Raw genomic sequence first — 13317 nt, 5'->3', positions numbered from 1 at the left:
GGTCAGAGACCAACAAACCTAGGAAAAACAGATCCTCTAGTCCAACCTTCTTGTTCTATAGAAGACAGACCTACTAGGCACTGCTACAGTACTCGAAAACTTGGCCCTTTAAATGGATTATTTCATTTGATCCTCACAAATTTATTGGAGAATTGCTTGTATTCTGGATTTGACAAATGAGGAAAAGGAGGCCCTCTACCCCACCAGAGAGGTTGTAAGGGCCTCACCTAAGGCCCCACAAGTAGGAGATGACAGGTATGGTACTCAAATACAGGCCCTGGGCCTTCTGGAGATCTACAGTTGGGAGCTGTTAATAATATTTGTGAAGTAATGCTAACAAGGGCTGTCATTTATACAGCCCTTAAAGCTTTTATAGCATCATCCATTTAAAGAACTTTCACCCATAGGAAACTCAGACCCACAGTGTAAAGTGACTGGCCCAGGCACCTACCGGGAACCTGCTGATCCAGAAGGGGGCAAAGAAAGCAGACCTGGCCAAGAGCTGGGCTCCTCAGGGAGCCAGGTCTCAAATCCTTGGAGGGGCGAGGGGGATAGGAAGGGGGTGAGTATAGGAGAACCAAGACCCAAGAAGAACTGAGTACTGTCTTCTGGAGCCAAAGCAGATCAGGCCTGTCTAATCTTTCTTCCAAAGGGAAGGGATCTTGGCAATCAACCAGTCTGGCCCTCTCATGTGACAGGGAGGGAAACTGAAACCCAAAGAAAAGGACCCAACTGCCCAAGGTCACCCAGGTGGGAAGCAGGAGAGCTGGGATCTGACCCCAGGCTTCTGACTCCAAAATCCAGCATCTTGTCGACTACCTGAGAATCAGAGTCAGTTCTCATTCGAGGCCACCCATCCATTTGCTCCTGGAGAAGTGACGAGCCCTGGGAAAGCCCAATGGTAAAGCTTGTGTGCAGACAGGCTGGCCAGGTCCCAGCACTGAGTGGGGTCAGTAGGGCTGCATGTACTTCCAGATCTATAGCTCAGAAAAGGTACAGGGAGCCCAGAGCGATTCCTGCACTGCCAGCATCACAGGACTACCTACCCTAATTCCAAGGGCCAGGAGAATTTGGAGTGTGGCTCTTGTTTTAATCAGGTGAGAAAACCTAACTGGAAAGGGAAAGACTTCCCCAAGATCTCAGATACTTAGGAGTGGAGTTGGGACTCAACCCTAGGTCTCTGACCCCAAGCCAGGGCTTTAAACATTATCCCAGCCCAACTTCCCACATTTGAACTGAGAGCCAGAGGAACGAGACTGTGCTGGCTGGCTCCGGGTCCTCAGTTGTCCCATCTGTTAAACAAGAAGGTTTCTCCCAGCCCTGGTTTCTATGTGCTGTGAAATCCTAAGGCCCAACATCTCTTCCAGCTCAGAGTCATGACTGACTCTGGCCAACCCACCCAGAAACCCACATAGCCGAGGAAGCCAACTCCAGAGTCAACTTAAAGAGGGGGTTGGATAAACCAGCAAGCAGAGAGTATGTGTGGGATTACCAAAGTCCCTGGAAACAGCAGCTGGGAGCCCAGAAGGCCAGCTGGCACCTGGGAGTGGCTGTGCAGGATCAGCAGCAAGCTGTCAAGAAATAGCTTGGCCTAGTCTGAGGAAACTGTTTACCTACAACAACGGGACCAGCTGGAATCCTAAAATCCACAACATCTACTACTTAAGGCCCCCTAGAATAGAGAACACAGAATGCAAGGGTTGGAAGGACCTTTAGAAGATTGACTTGAATCAGTCAGTAGACCAGCATTTATTAAGCGCCTATTATATGCTAAGTGCTGGGGATACAAAAAGAGGCTACAGATAGTCCTTGCCCTCAAGGAGCATATAATCTAACAGGCCAAACAAACACAGACAGGATAAATAGTACATAACTAACCAGAATGAAGCTGGGTTGGGGAAGGCTTCCAGTAAAAGATGGGATGTTAGGTTGTGAAAAGACTTGAAAGGTGGGGTCACCTGGGAGAGCCAGGGCTTTGAACACCAGACAGAGGAGCATGTGTTTGGTCCTGGAGGGGATAAGGAGCCACCAATCAAGCCTCAGGCTTCCTGGGCCAGGTGCTTTCTCCCCACACAACAGCAACTCTCTCTCCCTGATGTGGGTATGAAGGCTACAAAATGACACTCTCAGCTCCTCTACAGAGAGGAAGGTCTCCCAGGATGAAGGGACGCCCTCCTTGTTATCCACCATCCCTCCTCCCTGCCCAGGTTTCCTCTACTCCATCCCCAGCCGTCCCTGCTTATTTTGCCCACCTCTTCTTCTGACTTCTTCAGCTCTGCCCTCCCATTCTCTCTCTGGCTCTCCCTTCTCAATCTCTCTCCACCTCCTTTCTTACCTCCTCCCACACCAAGGTTGACTTCACTTCTTGGGTTTTGCTTTTTCCAATCCCCTCCATCCCCTTCCCTGTTCTCCACACCCACCACTCTCCCAGAGTGGCAGAAATAGGTCTCGGAGCCAGGCCTTTCTCAGCCTTTAAACACTCCTCTGCATTCCTGGGGTAGCCTTGGAAGTCCTGTGATAGAAGTCCCCTGCCTGTCTCAGCAGGGCGGGGAGCCCCACATGTGGCACCACAGCTCTGCAAAGCAGGCAGGAACGTCCAGAGGAGCACAGAAAGAATCAGGCACGCTTGGTGGGGGAGGAGAGCAGCACCTTCCTGCAGGTCCTCAGAGAAGTCTGCCCTGTGTACCAAGCAGAGGGGCAATGGGAGGGAATGGGAAACTGCCTTTTAAATCTCAGCCATGTGCAACCTTGGACAAGTCACTTCGCATCTGGGGTCTCAGGCTCCCCAGCTATGAATGGGGATGGGAAGGGGAGGCTAGGCACAGACCAGATGATTGCTAAGTCCTTTTCAGCTCAGAACACAGACCCTCAGCATCCAAAGTAGAACACAACATGTGCAAGCTGGAATAAGCCAGAGGCCGACGATGAAGGTCAACCAAGCCCTCATTTATTTCCCAAGTGAGGAAGGTGAGGCCCAGAAAGGAATGACCTGATGCCATGATTCAGTTCCTGTCAGAGCCAAAGCCAAACAGACCTCCCTCCTAAACCTTCAGCATGGGCTCATCAATACAGCACTTCACTGCATAATCGTCGCACCCTGTTTCCTGCACCCCCCCCCATCAAATTGAGTTAGATCCTTTCATCAAAGTAATCTCACATGGGATAATTCTGTTTGTCACTCCACTCAAAAGGTAAACAAAGCAGCAATGTACTCTTCGTGGCGTATAGATACGCATTTAAATTCTCATCGCAAGTGCATTGTCAATATATTTCTGAAAGCCGACTTTCCAGCCTTGCAGTACTAACCATGAAGAGCAGGGAGCCAGGCAGGCAAAGCTGCCAAGAGATATGGTAAGACTTGCAGCTTCCCAATTTTAACCTATATTTATGAGTATTCTGTGCATCCTAATCTTACAAAGATACTTCAGTAATAAATTATTTTTAAGGAACACTGGCACAATTTTAAGCTTCATATAATGGTCCTGCCCCACCTTTCTTTCTTTTTTTTTTGAGGGGGAGGGCAAAAAAAAAAGTTGTCATAAATCTGTAATGATTATGCAGTGAAATATGATACCTAGCACCGAAGCCACTAGGTGGTGCAGTGGTGAGCAATGTGGAATGTGCTGGGCCTGGAATCAGCAAGACCCAAGTTCAAATGCAGCCTCAGTCACTTACTAGCTGTGTAAGCCTGAGTGAGTGACTTCACTTCTGTTTGTCTCAGTTTTCTCAACTGCAAAATGGGGATAACAGCTCCTACCTCACAAAGTTGTTGGGAGGATCAAATGAGATAGTATTTGTAAAGTGCGTAGCACAGGACCTGGCACACAGCAAGCACTTCATAAATGCTTGTTTTCTTCCTAGCATTTAAGGCTCTCCCCAATATGGTTTGAACCTCTACTTCCTGCTGTATTTCCTACTCACTGGCTATGCCTCGACTCTGCGCTCCAACTCCCTCCTCCCTACACTCAAATGACCTGTTCCCGAGGCTGATACTGTCCCCTCTCATTTCTACCTCTCAGGAACCTTGCCTACTTTCCAAGACTTGCCTTGAGAACCGGTGTGTAAGTGCATGTCACTCATACCGTGGTTGACACACTCTATCTCCCTCCTTCGTACACTCTGCTCATCTGGGTACATATTATTTTGTCTTTCTATCCCTAGGCAGGGCCTGGCCCCAAATCCCCAACAGGCTCCAACAAAATGCTGCCACGGCTGTGTCATCTGGGAGAGGCTCCAGTACTGGCACGGCCACTGGGGGTCCCCAGCTCCTGAAAACGAGGTCCACTTGGACTGCAGGATCTTTGCCCTGCCCTTCAGCTTCAGTGGGGCAGCCCCCCAGAAGGCCTCCTCCATGCCTGCCTGGCTATCCACCATGGCCGACAGGCCCCTGCTCTCACCACCAACTGAATGAACACAGGCTCCAACAGCCTCTGCTTGTTGTCAGACAGGCAAGCTGGGCCAGGGCCAGAGCCATATGGTGTCTGCTCCTAGCTCTGCAGCTCTGGGACCTGGGACACAGGACTCTGACTTCCTACTCTGCTAAATGTGGGTGCTGGGCTCATCTCAGAAGGCACTTCCAGCTGGGACGCTGTCTTCTATATTCTCAAGGTACTCTCCCAGCTCTAATGATGGAAAATGTGATCAAGTCTATGACAAAGGGTGGGGTCAGCTGGTCCAGGCACCAGCTCCTTCGTTCCCACCATGGAGACAGAGACGCTCCAGAAAAGTGTCCCACAGGGCCTGAGAAGGTACAGGCAGCAGGTCAGCGCCAGGAGGGCAGAACAGTTAGGTGGCCAGATGTCGCTGTGCTGGGGATTCAGAATCCTGGGCTCTTTGTGGACAGTTTTACCACCCCCATCCAGAGGCTCTGAGCCCACCCCTGCCCAGGCCTTTCAGGGACCCTCACCTGCTGAGGACCGAGTCGAACCTCCTTCCCCAGCATTTCCGCCCTGCCCCTTCTGTCTCCAGTTCACTGTTCCAGCCTTCTGTCACATGCCTCCCTCCCTTCTCCTCTGTGCTTCCTGGCTTTCTTCAGGTGCCAGCTAAAGCCAGCCCTTCTGTAGGAATCCTCCCAACTAGAGCTTGTTTAGATATGGCTGTTTGTATGCTGTTCCCCCATGACGCTGGGAGCTCTTCTCCAGAGCTGAGCATAGCGCCTGGCACACAGTAGGTGCTCAACAAATGCTGACTGGCTGGTTTTCCTCCCCAGAACCCTCTAAGTCCCAGTCTTCTTTCCCTCTTGTCTCTGCTCCTTATTCCCTACCCCTAAACACTCTCTCCACCTTAATCTGTTGACCTGGGCCCAGCTTTGATGCCCCGCCCCCTGCCAGAAGCCATCTCAGCTCAATAAAAGAATTAAAAATCGAAAGAATCCTTAGGTCAGCTGATCTAATCCTATAATTTTATTTCTTTAATTTTTTAAGTTAAATTTTATTTTCAGTTCCAAATTCTCTCCTTCTAACCTCCCTTTTCCACCCACTGAGAAGGCAAGAGAAAACCCATTAAAAACATTTAGTCACACAAAATAAATTCTTACATTAACCAAGTCAAAAAAAAAAAAAGGACAGAGAAAATAAGGTAAGGCAAATGCTTTTCAGTTTGCTCTGTAAGCAGCTGTCCCTGTCAGGAAGTGGGCAGGTTTCAGCCTGTGTACTCTGAAACTGTGGTGGGTCACCACGTGGGTAAGTTACTTAGTCTGTGAAAGTTGTTTGTCTTTACCATATGATCGTGACTCTACGAATTGTCCTCCTGGTTCTGCTCCCTCCCCTCCGCATCATTTCCTACAAGCCTCCCCAGGTTTCTAAAAACCATCCCCCTCATCATGTCTTACAGTACAATAGCATTCCATCCCACACATGTACCACAACTTGTTCAGCCACTGTTCAACTGATGGGACAGTCCCTACCCGACCTAAGTTTCTAATACTCTTGTATGTATGGGTCCTTTTCCTATTGCTTTCATCTCTGGCGAATAGACAGTAGCAATACTGCTGAGTCAAAGGGCACGCACAGGTTAGGAGCTCTAGGGCATAGATCCAAACCGCTTCCCAGAATGGCTGGACCAGTTCACAGATGTGCCAACAATAAATTAATGTACCTGTTTTGTCACATCTAGTCCAACATGTCATTTTCCTTTTGTCCACTCTGCCAATCTGAGGGTTGCAAATTGGTATTTCAGAGTTGTTTTAATTTGTATTTTTCTAATTATAAATGATTTAAAGCCCTTCATTCCCACATGCCCATTAATAGCCTGGATTTCTATCCAAGAGGTAGTACAGTGAGTACAGTGAATAGAGCTCTTGGCCTAGAGCCAGGAAGACCTGAATTCAAATCCAGCCTTGGACACTTACTAGTCGTGTGACCCTGGGCAAGTCACTCAATCTAATCTCTGTTTCCTCAGTTTCCTCAACAGCAAAATGAGAATAATAAAAGCGCCTACCTCACAGGGTTGTTGTGAGGATCAAGTGAGACAACATCTGTAAAGTGCCTGGCACCTAGTAGGCACTAATTACTATTCCCTTCCTTTCCCTCCCATCTTCCTCTGAAAACTGACCATATTCTTTGACCATTTATCAATGGGGGAATTTCTCTTATTCAGACAAATTTGAATTAGTTCCTTATATATCTTATAAATGACATTTTTAACAAAAAGCCTGCTGCAAAGACCTCCACTCCCCCCACCCCTCCCATTTTCTGCTTCTCTTCTAATTCAGCTGCATGGACTTTGTGCAAAAGCTTTTTAATTTTATGAAATCAAAATGATCTGTTTTACCTCCTGTGAACTTCTCTGTCTCGTGTTTGGTCATGAACTCTTCCCCTCCCCATAGAGATAAGAGGTAATTTCTTCCATGCTCCACTAATCTGCTGATGATCCACCCTTCTCGTCTAAATCATGGACAGGTACATTACTGCGAATTGGCCCAGCCATGCTGGAGAGAGGAGCATGCCTACCGGGGGCTTATCCTGGGAGACTGCGTGAGATGCTGGTCTGCACCAAGTTTCTGTTTTCCCAACAGTTTTTGTCAAACAGCAAGTTCCTGTCTCTCTGGCTTTCTCAAACACTCAGTTACTGAGCTCATTTACTTCTGCATATTGTGTCTCTAAACTGTTCCAACCTCTCCATGTCTTACCCTCTACCAAATTATTTTTGATGACTACAGCTTTGTAGTAGTTTGGTATAGTGTGAGATCTGGTACTGCTAGGCCTCTTCCTTCCCACTTTTTTTTTTTTTTAACTAATCCCCTTGATATTTTTGACCTTTTGTTCCTCTGGAAGAATTCTATTATTTTTTCCTAGTTCTAGAAAGTAATCTTTTACTTTATGAAGTAAAATAACTATTTGATACATTACTATATGGTTTACATATATAACTATAGCTTTTATATACGTATATGTATATATCATAGAGTTTGGTATAGCACTGAATAAATACACTAATTTAGGTAGCATTGTCATTTTGAGGCAGCTAGGCGGTACAGTGGCTAGAGTGCCAGGCCCAGAGTCAGGAAGACTCATCTTCCTGAGTTCAAACCCAGCCTCTGTGTAAGGCTGGGCGAGTCACTTCACCCTGTTTGCTTCAGCTTCCTTATCTGTTAGTAAGCCGGAGAAGGAAATGGCAAACTACTCCAGTATCTCTGCCAAGAAAACCTCCATGGGGCCGAGAAGAGTTGGACCCAACTGAAATGACTGAACAACAACTGTCATTTTTATTACATGGGCTTGGCCTACTCAGGAGCAATAAGTATTTGTTCCAACTGTTTAGATCTATCCTTATTCAGGTAAGGAGTGTTTTGTAATTGTGTTCATACAGTTTCTGTATATGTCTTGACAGGTAGATTCCCAAGTATTTCATACTGTCTGTAGTTACTTTAAATGGAATTTCTCTTTCTATCGCTTCCTGCTGGATTTTATTAGCACTATAAAGAAATGCTGATGATTTGTGTAGACTTATTTTCTATCTTGCAATTTTGCTAAAGTAGTTCATTGTTCTAATTAGGTTTTTTGTTGACTCTCTAGGGCTCTCTAAGTAAACCGTTGTGTCATCTGCAAAAGGTGATACTTTTGTCTCTTCTTTACCTCCGCTAATTCCTGAAATTTCCTTTTTTTCCTTGTTTTACATCTATGGCTAGCATTTCTAGTACAACACTGAATAGTAATAGTGATAATGAGGAAGGGAAGAATGGGGGACAGGGACGAGCACTGATATAGTGGCTCCTACGTTCCAGACACCTTACAAACATTGTCTCATCTGATCGTCACAACAACCCTGAAAGGTAGCTACTGTTTATTATCCCTATTTTGCAGTGGAGGAACTGAAGTAAAAAGGTTAAGTCATTTGCCCAAAGTGTCTGTGGCTGGATTAGAAGTCAGGTCTCCCTGACTCCTGGCCCAGCTCCATCCACTGGGCCACCGAGCAGCCACTTTGCTTTACCTTTACCTCTATCTTACTGGAAAGCCCTGTTACAGATAATTGTGGCTCCTGGTTTTAGATAAATATTACATAGGATTTTAAGGAAAGTTCCATTTATTTCTATGCCTTCTAGTGTTTTTATTTTTTTTATTATTTAAAAAAAACTTTTTTTAGGCAATTGGGATTAAGTGACTTGCCCAGGGTCACACAGCTAGTAAATGTCAAGTGTATGGTCTGAGGCTGGATTTGAACTCAGGTTCTCCTCACTTCAGGGTCCGTGCTCTACCCACTTTGCCACCTAGCTGCCCCATTCTTCTAGTGTTTTTAACAGAAATGGGTGTTGTATTTTGTCAAATGCTTTTTCTGGGTCTCCTGAGATAATCACGATTTTTGTTGGTGTTATTGATATGGTGAATTATGCTGATAGTTTTTCTAATATTGAACCAGCCCTGCATTCCTGGTATAAATCCAGTCTGGCCACAGTAAATGATCTTTGTGATATACTGCTGGAGTCTGCTGGTTAATAGTTAAAACTTGTGCATCAATATTTATGAAGGATGTTAGTCTATAGTTTTCTTTCTCTGTTTTGATTCCCTGGTTTAGTATCAAGATCATGTTTTTGTTATAGGAGGAATTTGGTAAGACCCCTGCTTTTCTTACTGTTTCAAAGAATTTACGGATTATTAGAATTAATTCTTTAAAATGTTTGGTAAAATTTGCTTGTGAATCTATCTGGTCCTGCGGTATTTTCTTTGTGAGTTCATTTATGGTTTATCCAATTTCTTTTTTTAAGATAGGCCAAGTACCCTGGAGGAAATGAAGCCCAGGCTCTCAAAGGCTGTACAGCAGAATTCCAATCAAGGTCCTGTGTCTCTCAACCTGGCATCCTTCCCACAACCTCATTCTTCCCAAGCCTCCCCCCATCCCCCTTTTGGTTCCATTACAGATTTCAGACATTCTAATTTACATTTCATTTATTTTAGGAGTCTTCTCCCCCCTACTATACTGCAATCCCCTTGAGGGCAGAGTCCAGACCAGATTTCAGTCTGAATCTCCCCCAAGACTGAGGCCTTTCCTAAAAGCTTGTTGAATGAATGTCCTAGGTAGAAAAAGAGCCTCAGGGCTGCAAATCCAGCCTCAGGCCCTCAACCACTGGTAACATACACCCCATTAAACTTCTTGGCAGGGAAGGCGCCAGGGCCTTGTAACAAGGCTGACCCAGGGAGGCTAAGAGAGGGAATCAGGTTACCATCAACTCATGTTCCCCCTCCTTCACCTCAAGACAACACCTGTTACACAGAGACATTGGTTCCCCTTGGCCTCCCAACCCTCTCCGTCCTGAGAGCCAGCTGCCAATTCTGGCTCCACTGTTAAACCGCCACCAGACTTTGGTCAAGTCAGTTTCCTATTCTGTAAAACGAAGGTGGCCTAGGGATCACTCGCAGCTTTGACAGTCTATGTTCTGAAGCTCTTCAGCTCCCATATTCCATCATTCACGGACTCCTTTCAGCTCTAACCTTCGGTGACTCTAGAAAGACTGTCTTGGGGAACCAAACAGCAAAGTGTGACAGGCCCCTAACTGCCACCCACCTGGAGTGCAGGCACTCTACCTTGAGGTCATATACCTCAAAAGCTCTTGAATTTCACCTCATTTTACAAAGCAGGAAGCTACAGCCCAGAGTGGGGCAGGAACCAGTCCAAGGTCACTCCGGGTCAGGGACTGTCGTGGCCCAGGTCAGTGTCTCTGCTGCTATAAGCCAATGCATGTTCCCATGAAGGGCAGTCTATTTTTTCTCTCAGGCCTGAGAAAAGCACGTGTCGCTGAGGAGGCTGGAGGTTTCTGAAGGGGAACAGACTGTCAAACATGACTCATGTGTCTTCAGACCAAAAGGAGGACGTGAACAGTCACATGAGGGGCTTAAAAACCCAGTCTTCCAGGCATGGAGCCAGAGGATCCGTCAGCATGCAAGGAAGGGAGTTTGAAAAAGCTGGATGGCTGACACCTGGTGCTGAAGAGGAAGATACCGAAGATTCCATCCTCCTCAGGCCGCTGGTTCCCTTGTCCAAGGGTCACATCAAACAATCAACCAGCATTTATTAAGCTCCTACTGTGTGCCAAGCACAAGGGTACCAAGACAAAACATGAAATGATCCCTTATGTTCTAATGGCTGAGATAAGCACATTTATGAATCATAATACACCAATCACAAGTATAATGAGAACACACACACACTCACACACAGCAGTGAAATCCAAGGTAGTTTGGGAGAATGGACACTGGGGGGAGGGGATCAGGAAAGGCCAGCCTCACACAGAAGAGGTGGAAATGGGGTACTGGGTACAAGGGCCTGATATGGGAAGGCAGCTCTGCGGCACAGCAGGAGAGGCCCAGAGCGCCGTCCAGCTCCAGGCTCCCTGCCTCCCCATAAGATCCCTCAGGGTAAACCCTCTTTTCCTTTAGGAGCTTCTGCCAGCCTCTAGCACAGCGGGTGGTAAAGCCCTGATCTCGAGCTCCCACTGAGCTCAGACATTCTCTTTTCCAAGAGCACTGTTTGTCTCAAGCTGTGTATCCTATGACAAAGCATGGAGCTGGTTTTGATCTAAACAACCACTCTGAAATGTCACCCCACTGCTTAAAAAGCTGCCCAGCCAGCTGAAGGGGCACACTAGGTCTCACCCCCACCCCCCAACACAGTCCGTGGACAAGATAACTTCTTCAACAGGCATCATTCACCCCCCACCCTGTTTCGCTTTCTATAAACCCAAGAAGAGAAACCTTTATCCTGTCTTGGATGGGTCTTGGAGGCACTGGCAGGCCAAAGGAGGGGAACAGGTGGAAATCCTCTGGCGTCACAGCTCTGCATGATCACATGGCCCTTGCCTCCTCCTGCTCAGCAGACAAACCAGCAATGCCTTCTCCCTGGAGTTTGCTGAAGTCTGGCCTCCACCACCCTGCTTCTAACACCCTTAGGATCTACAGGCCAGTCAACATGCATTTACTAAACGCCAAGCACACATCCTCAAGGAGCAATCCGGCCTCTATGTAAAACATGGACAATGGATCAAGTTCCTGGAGACCCAACCTCAGCCCGGGAAGGGCAGCCATGGGATCTGTGGGGGCTTACTCCCCCCTGGGCCTCACTGCCTCGGCCACAAGGAGAACCCAGGTGGCTTCTCTTGAGGAAAATGAAATCCTGCCTAGAAAGCACTGCCAGTGACTCAGGCAGGCTGGAGAGAAATGCCCAGGATGGAACATCCTGGCAGGAAGGGCCACGGCTGGGGAAGGCTGGGGAAGGTAGACCCTGAGGCCAACAGAACTATGGAGAAAGGAATCTGCATTCGAGTCGCCTCCTTCTCTTACCCCCCCCCCCCCACCTTCTTGGACTTCAGGGTCCCCTTTAGCTCCTGAATATGACCCAGGTTTGCCAGACTTTGGGCACTGTGACAACCATGTCACCCTCACCTTGATCACTGGGTCCCCTTCTCCCTTACTCCCCATCCCGTGACACCAGCCTCCTGGCTGCCTCTGTCCCATCCCCATGCCTAGGATGCTCTTGAGCGCTGTCTCCCTCCCTCCTTCCTCCCTGGCTTTCTTTTATCCACCTGTAGAAGGAAGCCTTTCCCCAACCCCAATTCACTCCAGTGCCCTCCCTCTGCTAATTATTTCCTATTTATCTTCTACATCGTTTGTTTGTACATAGTCATTTGCCTGTTGTCTCCCCGTTAGAGTGTAAGCTCCTTGAAGGTAGGAACTATCTTTTGCCTTTCTTCATATCCCTAATACTTAGCACAGCGTCTGGCACACAGAAGGCACTTAATAAATGCTTACTGGCTGACTGAATTCCCTCCCCATTCGTGTTTGGGTCTTAACCATGCACTTGCAGGCCCAGCTCAAATGACCCATCTTCAGTTGCCGGAGTTGGAGCGGCTCCCTTGTGTCTGCTCCCGGCCCCCTCTACTACTCTCCCACCTGTAGGGAGACCCCCTAGCTTTCTCGTGGGGCCCCACTCCAAGGACCTGCATTCTGCCCAAGATCAAAGGTGCTCTCAGGAGCAGCACAGCTTTCCTTCTCCCCCTCCATCCTAAGCAACCCCCTTCTCCATCTGGGGGCACAGGGAGGGGGCAGCTGGAGAACCTAGGTGAATCATTCAGCCACTTCTCCCCATTGTGTGACCCAAGGCCAGTCACTGAGGCTCACCTGCAAAGGGAGGACCAGGCCGCACTACTGACCTGCCATGCCCCTCCACCTCTAGAAGCCCTCGTCCTGCCCTCAGCACCCAGCCAGCCGCCTCCCTGTTGTCGTCCCACCCCCAGCTCAACACTCCAGTTTCCTTGAAAATTGCCTCCCTCCCAGGAAGAACCAACTTTTGGAAACCCTCCCCTAGGTCCGGGGCTTTCTTAATAGGCTAACTGACCCCTGCCCTCTGCCGTGCTGCCCCCAGGACGCAGCCCTTATTAGCAGACTCTAGAACCTGAAAAACCACCTTCACCCTGCCCCCAGGCCACAGTTCCACTTCCAAGGTGCCTTCCAGAACCAGCCAACTTTTTCCACCAAAGACCATCCCCTAAAACAAACTTCCTCCTCCTCCTCCAAGCTGCCCACCAAGCTCCCCCAAACCACTTTTACTCTCTCCACCAGCGCCTCCAGAACCAACTTCTCTCAACGGGGGGGGGGGGCCTACTTCCTTTGGAACAGCCCCCCCACCACAAAAACTCCTCTTCTTAGCCACCCCCTTCCCAGCAACCCATCCTCCAGGATGCCACCCTGCCCCTCCGCCCCCTGACAAGGACCCCCAAATTCCCTCTCCTGCAGGGTCTTCTCGGGACTAACTTCTTGACCAGCCCCTCCGCGACTGACCACAGTCTGTTTTCCCCCTCCTCTAGGCTGCCCTCTGGGACTGACCACA

At 48.3% G+C, this 13317-nt stretch overlaps 1 protein-coding gene across 1 annotated transcript in view; it reads right to left on the bottom strand.

Annotated features, from left to right (window-relative positions):
• Positions 1-13317, bottom strand: part of PPP1R37 (protein phosphatase 1 regulatory subunit 37) — a 39755-nt gene that overhangs the window by 25833 nt on the left and 605 nt on the right. The window lies entirely within an intron of this gene.

The sequence above is a fragment of the Vombatus ursinus genome, unplaced genomic scaffold (assembly GCF_900497805.2).
Source record: "Vombatus ursinus unplaced genomic scaffold, bare-nosed wombat genome assembly UNPS02014239.1, whole genome shotgun sequence".
In the NCBI taxonomy this organism is placed as follows: Eukaryota; Metazoa; Chordata; class Mammalia; order Diprotodontia; family Vombatidae; genus Vombatus; species Vombatus ursinus.
The sequence above is the reverse complement of the archived record's forward strand: the minus strand, read 5'-3'. Positions and strand labels throughout refer to the sequence as shown.